A 9,049-nucleotide genomic window follows, 5' to 3' on the forward strand; every position below is an offset into this window, starting at 1 on the left:
AGGGGACTCTCTCAGGTGTTGGAATTGGGGATGGGGTGAGGTTAGGATACTGCATCATGCTGTCTCAGGTCACACCTCTATTCTCAATATCTAGAACAGATCAAGTAGAAGCTTAATGGGCTGCCCTTCAAGTTCAGTCCCAGGAACCCCATGCTCAGAGAGTGGTTTGCTCTGGTGGCTGTCTTGCCTTGCATCCGGAAGATGTGCTACCAGGCCTCTGCCACCCAGCATCCCTTCCTCCCACTGGGAATGTGGGTCCATTTTTAATTGCTCACCTCACCACAGGCTTCTCAGGGACTCTGGCACTTGCTCATGAGTGAATTTCCCACCATCCAGGTGAATAACATATATTAGGGTCCTCTTAGAGTTCCAAGTTAGGGGATGAGTATGGGGTCACACACGCTAAGTCTCCTTCCAGTTCTGTCCCTAAGTACTTTGATTCCTTTTTCTAAACTTTGCCAAGGATTCTCTTCATCCTGAGTTGGTCAGCCTAGGCAACTGCTAGCAGACAGACTCATGCTCAGCTAGTCCAGTTGCTGTATGGAACCCAGGCTCCACTCAATCATTTCACAAATATTGACTGAGCACCTACTGTGTGCCAGGAGCTCTTCCATGTGCTGGGTATTCAGTGGTGAACAAAACAGAAGAAACACTCTCCTTCCTGGAACTTACATCTTAGTAGGGGAGAGAGATTATAAACTAATATACAAGTAGGATGCATTCCATGTCAAGTAGTGGTAAGTGCTCCGAAGAAAAATGAAACATGAAAGGGCTTAGGAAGTGCTGTGTGAGGCAGGGACAGAGAAATAGCGGCTCAAGGACGGCCTCACTGGTAGTTGGCATTCAAACAGGTGCTGCAAGGAGTGAAGGGGTGAGAACTGTGGAAATGGAGGCAGGAGTGCAGATGGAGCATTTGAAAATTACCAAGAAGACCGATGAGTCCTGAGCAGAGGGAGTGAGGGGAAGCGTAGGTGACAACACAGAGCAGCATGGGGACAGATTTCACAGGGCCATGCAGGTAATGATGAGGATTCCATCTTCCACTCTGAGATGAGAAGTTGTGGCAGAGGCTGCTGGCTGCTGGCCAGTTGGCTTTTCATCCTGGACTCACAGCTGGACTATGTTTTTAAGCTTTCCTTGCTATTTTGTGTGGCCATGTGACTGAATTGTTGTCAGCCAGCGGGGATGGAAGTGACTTTGCCGTAACAAGTTTGGTTTATGGAACTCTGCCATGTGGTTCTCTATATTCTCTCATCCCCATCTGAGGTCTGGCTGTGGACTCCAGGGAGGCCTCGGAGAGCATGTTTGAGGGTGTGGGGCCTCTGTCTTCTTGCTACTTGGTTGGAGCTGCAAAGCCCCCAACCAAGTTGGCTTTGCTTGGGTGAGAAATAAACTTCTACTGTGTGAGGCTGCTGAAAGTTTTGGGATGTTTGTTAAACCTGTTAGCCAATCCTCACCAACACAGAGATCACTGGCAGGCTTTGAGTAGAGGAGTGGAATGACCTGACCTGTTTCCAAAGGCTACTTAGACAGACAGACAATGAAGAAGGCTCTGGAGGGAGGGAGGCGTGAAGCAGGATCCCAGTGGGGAGGCTGCTGCACGAATCCAGGGAAGAGAGACATTGGCTTGGACTGTGGAGATAGAAGTAGGCACGGGGCAGGAGTGGTCACGTTCTCAATAGATCTTTGTGGTACATCGCACAGGTTTTGCTGACATGGTTTTGTAATGGAAAGAGAGAAAAAAGTTCAGGGTGATTCCAGACTTTTGGCCTGAATACTTGGAAGGATGGATGAGGCCATTACTGAGATGGGGAGGAGAGCACAAAGAGCAGGCTGGGGGAATAAAATCAAGAAATTCTAGCATCTGTAGTAAGTACATCTATTTTCAAAATTCACTCAGGTCTGAATTTTTGTTCCTCTCACCCTCATCTATTCCCTCAGAATTCACTCCTGTGCATGTTTCTTGAGGTTTCTTTTTCTGATATAAAATATAAAAAATTTACTATTATTGCAATGTGTAAGCTTCTCCTCCCAGGTTTTACTTTGTAAAGATCATCCTAAGGTTTTCTGGGATTTGATTGTACTTATAGACCTGCAGGAAAGCCAGCCTCATAAGGGCAGAGGATGGGGGAATTGTCACGCCCTTGCAAGAAGCTTCAAACAAGGCAGGACCGGCCTCATGCTATGGGGAGGAGTAAACACTTCCACTGGCAGGGGAGGGAGACCCTTAGGGTGCTTTGAGTCCTTGAATCCTCCTAAGTGTCCTTTTTTTAAAATACCTGAGGCCTGCTTTTCTCTTTTCTGTGACTTGTTGAAAAAGAACCCCAATGAGGCTGAAAATTCAACCTCCATGTGACTCAGGAGCCTATATAGAATCAGGTCAGCTCATGTGTTCTAACTACATCAGTCCCATAGATTAAGAGATAGAGATTCCCAGTGCTTCTCCGCTGGAGGTGGCTTGGAAATATGTGTGCTATTCTTCATTGTCAAAAACTATTATAAGATTTGAGAAAACATTTTGGCAGTTTGTCATAAAACTAAGCAGCAAGTATATGATGCAGCAATTGCAGTCTTGGGCCTTTATTCCCAAGAAACAGAAATTGAGGTCCACACAAAATCCTGTATAATAAACTGTGGTATATCCACACCATAGAATACTACTCAGCAATAATTAAAAAAGAAAAACTCACATTATTGATACAGGCAACATCTTGGATGAATCTTCAGGAAATTATACTGAATGAAAAAAGCCAAACTCAAACAATTACATACTGTATGATCCATTTATTTAACAGCTGGAAACGAAAATTTTAGAAGTAGAGAACAGATTAAGGATTGGCAGAGGCTGGGGATATAGAAATGGGAGAGGAAGAAAGGTGGGTGCAGTTATAAAAAAGCAACATAAGGGATCCTTTTGGGGATGGAATTGTTAAGTATCTTGACAGAGTTGGTGACAACGAGTCTACACAGGTGATGAAATTGCATAGAACTAAACACACAAGTGCACAATGAGTACAAGTAAAACTGGAAAAATCGGGGTAAGATTGGTGGATTTTATCAACGTCAATATCCTGGTTGTGATACTGTACTATAGTTTTGAAAAATGTTACCATTGAGGGAAAATGGTTAAAATGTAAATAACATCTCTGTATTACTTGCATGTCAAGGGTAGACCTGGAGAGTGTTATGCTAAGTGAAATAAGCCAGTCAGAGAAAAACAAGTACTATATGATTTTACTCATATGTGGAATCTAATGAAAAAATTAAACTAAAAACAAAATAGAAGCAGATTCATAACTGTCAAGGGGGAGGGATTTAAGGGTCTGGGTGAAAAAGGTGAAAGGATTTAGCAAAAAAAAAGAAAAACACCTCATAGATACACAACTGTATAGTCATTACTAGAGAGAATGGAGGTTGTGGGGGAGGCAGGAGATGGTAAAGGGGGGATAAATAATGATGTAAAGAGACATGACTTAGAGTGACAAACACAATACAATATACAGATGATGTGTTATAGAATTGTACTCCTTAAATCTATATAATTTTATTAACCAACGTTACCCCAATAAATTCAATAAATAAATAAAAATGCTTAGTACCTTACATCAAAAACAAAAATTAACTCAAAATGGATTAAAAAAATCTAAAAGTAAGTCACAAAAGTATAAAACACCTAGAAGAAAACCTAGGGGGAAAAATGTAAGGACATTGAATTTGACAATAATTTCTTGGATGTGGACCAAAGGCATGAGCAATGAAAGAAAAAGCAAACAAATAGAATTACATCAAACTTAAAAACCTCTGTTCATCAAAAGAAAATTAGCAGAGTGAAAAAGCAACTTGTGGAGTGGAAGAAAATACTTTTAGATTATATATCTGTTAAGAAGTTAACATCCAAAATAAGAAAGGAACTCATAACTCAGTAGAAAAATAATCCAATTAAAAAATAAGCAAAGGACTTGAATAAACATTTCCTCAAAGATAATATACAAATGGTCAAAAGCATATTAAAAAATACTCAACATCACTAATTATTAGAGAATTGCGAGTGAAAACCACAAGAAAATCTCACAATTATTAGGATGGCCAGTATTTTTATTTATTTATTTATTTTTCTTTTTTTTTTAATGTTTTTTATTGATTATATTGTTACAACAGTTCCAATTTTCTCCCCTTTGCTCCCCTCCACCCAGCATCTCCCTCCCCCAACAATCCCCCCCCCCCAAGTCCATACCCCTGGCTCGTAAAAATAACTATCCCCCCCCTCTCAAATATTAAGACCCTTTGTAATCTTGTAAAGGACAATGGGCAAAGGTCTCAAGCTCCTCTAGCTGCTTCAAGCTGGACATGGTCGTTGTCCGACCTACTCTTGGGTCCAGAAAACCCTAATAATAGTGGGGGTGTGGAGGGAAGGGTGGCCTTCCCACATGGGGAAGGATTGTGCAGACTCCAGGTCAGTTGGCTGTCCCCGGACAATGGCGTGCTTGGTTTAACAGGCTGGCATCCTTGTTGTATTCTGGGGGCCACAGATTTGGCGAAAAGGGTTAAAAGACATCATTCAATCCATAACTACCAGATGACAAAAGGCAGGGATTAATTTTTCAATGTTCCATATTAGGAGAAAGAAAAAAAAAGGGGGGGGGGGCTTTTTTTTAGGAAGGTGTGCCAGGCACATCTCACCTGTCCAAAACCCTTTTGCCCATTATACTTAGTTTGGGCTGAGGGAAATAGTTTAGGTTTTCCCCCTCTCAGACCTCTGGGCCTTTTCTGTCCAAGCCATTAGGATAGAAAAGAGAAACCAGTTTTAAAGTGAAGCCCACAGACCACCCCATTCTTCACCAACCCAGCCATTTAGTTCAGCCAAACTGTTGAGTCTCAGGAGGCAGCACTGCAGAGAGGATTAAGTGAGGCTTATGCGTACAGACAATCACTCAGGTATTGCCATCATAGGCTTATGTCCTTTGAAAACAGAAAACATGTGTTAATTTATGTAACATAACCCACAAACAAGTCTCTAAATCTGTAAGACTGTCTTATTGGAAAGACATCCAGTTGCAAGGCACTTGAAATTCTATTTGTCTGCAACTTGAATATCTTTGATGATATCACAGACATGGTTTAATTTTCAAGTGAAACCATATTTTAAATGAGAAGAAACTTTTAAGATGGTTATGGATGGCCAGTATTTTTTAAAATTAGAAAATAATGTGTTGGCCAGGATGTGGACAAATTGTAAACCTTGTGCTTTCTGGTGGGAATTCTGGTAAAATGGTGTAGCCACTGTCCAAAACAGTATGGCAGTTCATAAAAAAATTAAAAACCAAATTATCATGATTCAGCCATCCCACTGATGGGTTTATATCCAAAAGAATAAAAACAAAATCTTGAAGAGCTTTATACACCTATGTTCATAGCTGCACTATTCACAATAGCCAAGAGGTAGAAGCAATTCAAATGTTCACTGATGATTTAACGGATGAACAAAATGTGACATAGACATACAATGAAATATTACTCAACCTTAAATGAGAAGGGGATTCTTACACACGCTACAACTTGAAAACATTATGCTAAGTGAAATAAGCCAGTCGCAAAAAGACAAATGCTGGCCCTGGCCAGCATGGCTCAGTTGGTTGGTTGTTGAGCCACAAAGCAAAGTGTCACCAGCTTGATTCCTGATTGGGGCAGCCAACTGATGTTTTTCTCACACATAAATGCTTCTCTCCCTCTCTTTCTCCCTCCCTTTCCCTCTCTCTAAAAATAAAATAAATCAAATTAAAAAATTTTTTTACAAACCTAGTGAGGTTGTGACTGAGACTATATTGAATCTATAAATATTGGTAACTTTGGAGAGAACTGACATTTTAACAATATTGAGTCATAATGAAACTGGTGTATCTCTCCATCAACCCAGGCCTAGCACATCTTTGGTTAAATTTACTCCTAAGTATTGTATGCTTTTTATGGTATGAATAAAATTTATTTAAATTTAAATTTCCAATTGTTTGCACACTGACTTATATTGTGTGATCCTGCTAAGTTAACTTTTAAATTCTTGTAATTGTTTTGCAGAGGTCTATGTAAACCATCATGTCATTTGAGAATAGAGATAGTTGTGATTCTTCCATTCTGATCTATAGGCCTTTTATTTCTCTTACTTGCCTTATTACACTGGCTAGTGCCTCCAGTACAATGTTTTATACAAGTAGTGAGAGTGGGCATCCTTGCCTTATTTGTGATATTAGGGGGAAACAAGGTATTTACACAAAAATAAACTAGATGCTGAGCCATGAAACAAATTTTAATAAAATTTTTTAAAAGAACTGAAATCATGCAGGGTATGTCTTCTCACCACAATAGAATTACCATAATAATAATATGGTATAATAATATACCACTTCATGTAAAAATGCAGGAAACTTGAAACTGTATAAACTGTATAAATACATTTACATATGTTAAACCCTACCTACATTTTGGTTTTTGATTTAAACAATCAAAAGCATTTTAAAGACACTAAAAGGGAAAATATTCTATTATTTTTGTCCACATATTTTTTTACTTCTGGTCCTCATCATTCCTTCCTTCCTGAATATTTTATCTGGTATTATTTCTCTTCAGCCTGAAAAGATATCTTTTGTATGTCATATAGTGCAGATCTGCTACCAATGAATTGTCTTAGTTTTCATTTGTATGAGAGTATCTTTGTTTTCCATCATTCCTGAAGCATATTTCTCTGAATAAATAATTCTGGAGTATTTTTGGCATTTTAAAGATGTTATTCTACCATCTTTGGCACCCATTGTTACTGATGAGAGGGTAGTTACATTTTTCCATTGGTTTTCTGTATATGGTGCATTATTTTTCCCTGCTTACAATTTTTTAAATCCTCACTCAAGGATATGTTTATTGGTTATAAAGATAAATGAAGAGAGAGAGAGAGAGACATCAATTGGTTGCCTCCACCGGGGATCAAACCCATAACCTGGGTATGTGCCCTGACCAGGGGTTGAACCCTCAAATTTGTGGTGTATGAAATGATGTTCCAACTAGCTGATCCACCTGTCCAGGGCCAATTTAAAAAAAATTTATCTTTGGTTTTCACCCACTTGACAATAAGATGCCTTGTAACAATTTTTTGGTATTTATTCTATGTGGGTTTGCTGACCTTGAATCTGTAAATGTTGTATCCTTCACCAACTTTGAGAAAATGTTGGCCATTATTTTTAAAAATATTTTGCTACCTCAATTTTATTTCTCTTGTTTTCCAAGGCTCCAAATTCAACTGTGTTAGGGTTTTTAAATATTGTTTACATGTTCCTGTGATTGTGTTCATTCTAGTGTCAATGTTTTTCTCTGTCTTCTTCAGATTGGATCTATTCTGTTGATTTCTCAAATTCACTGATGCTTCTGACATTTATCATCTGATGTTGAGTAAATCCAGTAAATTTTTATTTCAGATGTTATGTTTTTAGTTAAGAATTTTTCATTGTTTTTTGGTCTGTCTTCAGAGAAGGAGAAGCGAAGACTTTTTGAAGAGACCCCTGTCCTATTATTTTCTTTCCCCTCCCTGTCTCCTGCCCCACATCTTGCCTTACCCCTTTCTTAACCTTGAGCAGCCATGGTGGAACTGTCAGCAGCCACTCAGTCCCCTTCTGTCTCCTCGTTGTCCTTGGGGCCTAGCCCTCTGCGCTCTGCAGCAGCAGAGGGAGTGAGGAGGACAGGTTGGGGGTTTTCACCCTGGGGGTGAAAAACTGTGGCTCTTCCTGTGGGCACACTGATTATTTAGCCAGATGTGCAGAAGACAGAGTTTGTCTTTCATGCCATGCTGATCTGCTACTTTCCCTGTCAGCTTTCAGTTTTATCAGTGGGGTTTCTTACCTCATCCTGGATCTTCTCTGTTACCATCAGCTTCAGGGTCTACAAGTCTGTTATCCAAGTTGTATAGAAGTCAGAAGAAGGCCATCCATTCAAGACCAACCTGGCTGTAGACATTACTGTGTCCTCAGAAGCTTTCCATAATTATGTAAATGCTGCCATGGTGTACATCAGCAGGGCCCTGAAGCTCATTATTTGTTTCTTTATGGTAGAAACTCTTGCTGACTCCTTGAAGCTGTTGTCTTCATGTGGCCCATAACCTACTTTGATGCCATTTTCAATGAAATCACCCTTCTTCTTCTCCTCCTCCTCCCCCTCCCCTCCTCCTCCTCCTCCTCCTCCTCCTCCTCCTCCTCCTCCTCCTCCTCCTCCTCCTTCTTCTTCTTCTTCTTCTTCTTCTTCTTCTTCTTCTTCTTCTTCTTCTTCTCCTTCTTCCCCTCCCCCTCCTCCTCCTCCTCCTCTGAAATAACCCTTCTGATTCTCGTTGAACTGCTTATTTTCAGCGTTCCAATTGATTGTAAGTACAAGACCCAGACTGATCACTATGTCGGCACTGCCCATGATCAGACCAAGTTGATTGTTGGAACGATCCAAGCAAAACTACATGGAATCACAAAGAAAAAGGCAGAATAAATACATGGAAACCAGAAATGCTGCAGTTACTAAAACACTATTTAACAATTATAACATTGTTTCTTGTACTATTGAGCTAGGATAGTAAGAAGGTAAGAAAATTCCTTGGCAAGTGCAATAAGGAAACTTAAGACAGATAGCTGAGCACAATGGCCAAGCAATTTATAGCCAGGTGCGAATGGTTACTGTCATGGCGGCAGCTGGACTACCTGCCTGGACTTTTGACATATGCAAATGAAACATATGCAAATTAACCTGGTCCCAGCCTCTCCCGTAGGAAATAAAAATGGACTTTGCTTGTTCCCAGAAGAAATGTTGATGGACCTAGCATGATATATTAATTGGCCTGGTGGAGGGAAAGCACAGTGATGGGTAAACTCACCCTAATGGAAATGTATGTTCAGAAAGGTGTGGAGACGGTGCCTGCAGGTGCACAGGTAGGCGATTCCTATGGGCCAGTGTGGGTGACCAGGAGTCTCTACTCCCCCTTCCTTCCTCCTTCCCCCTTCCCCCTTCTCCCTTCCCTTGCTTCTATGGG

At 40.4% G+C, this 9,049-nt stretch overlaps 1 pseudogene; it reads left to right on the forward strand.

The window, feature by feature from the left end:
• Nucleotides 1-7,621: 7,621 nt before the first annotated feature.
• LOC150021839 (reticulon-3-like) lies at nt 7,622-8,511 on the forward strand (annotated as a pseudogene).
• Nucleotides 8,512-9,049: the final 538 nt, after the last annotated feature.

This window comes from Furipterus horrens, unplaced genomic scaffold, assembly GCF_987537825.1.
Source record: "Furipterus horrens unplaced genomic scaffold, mFurHor1.1.pri manual_scaffold_1, whole genome shotgun sequence".
In the NCBI taxonomy this organism is placed as follows: Eukaryota; Metazoa; Chordata; class Mammalia; order Chiroptera; family Furipteridae; genus Furipterus; species Furipterus horrens.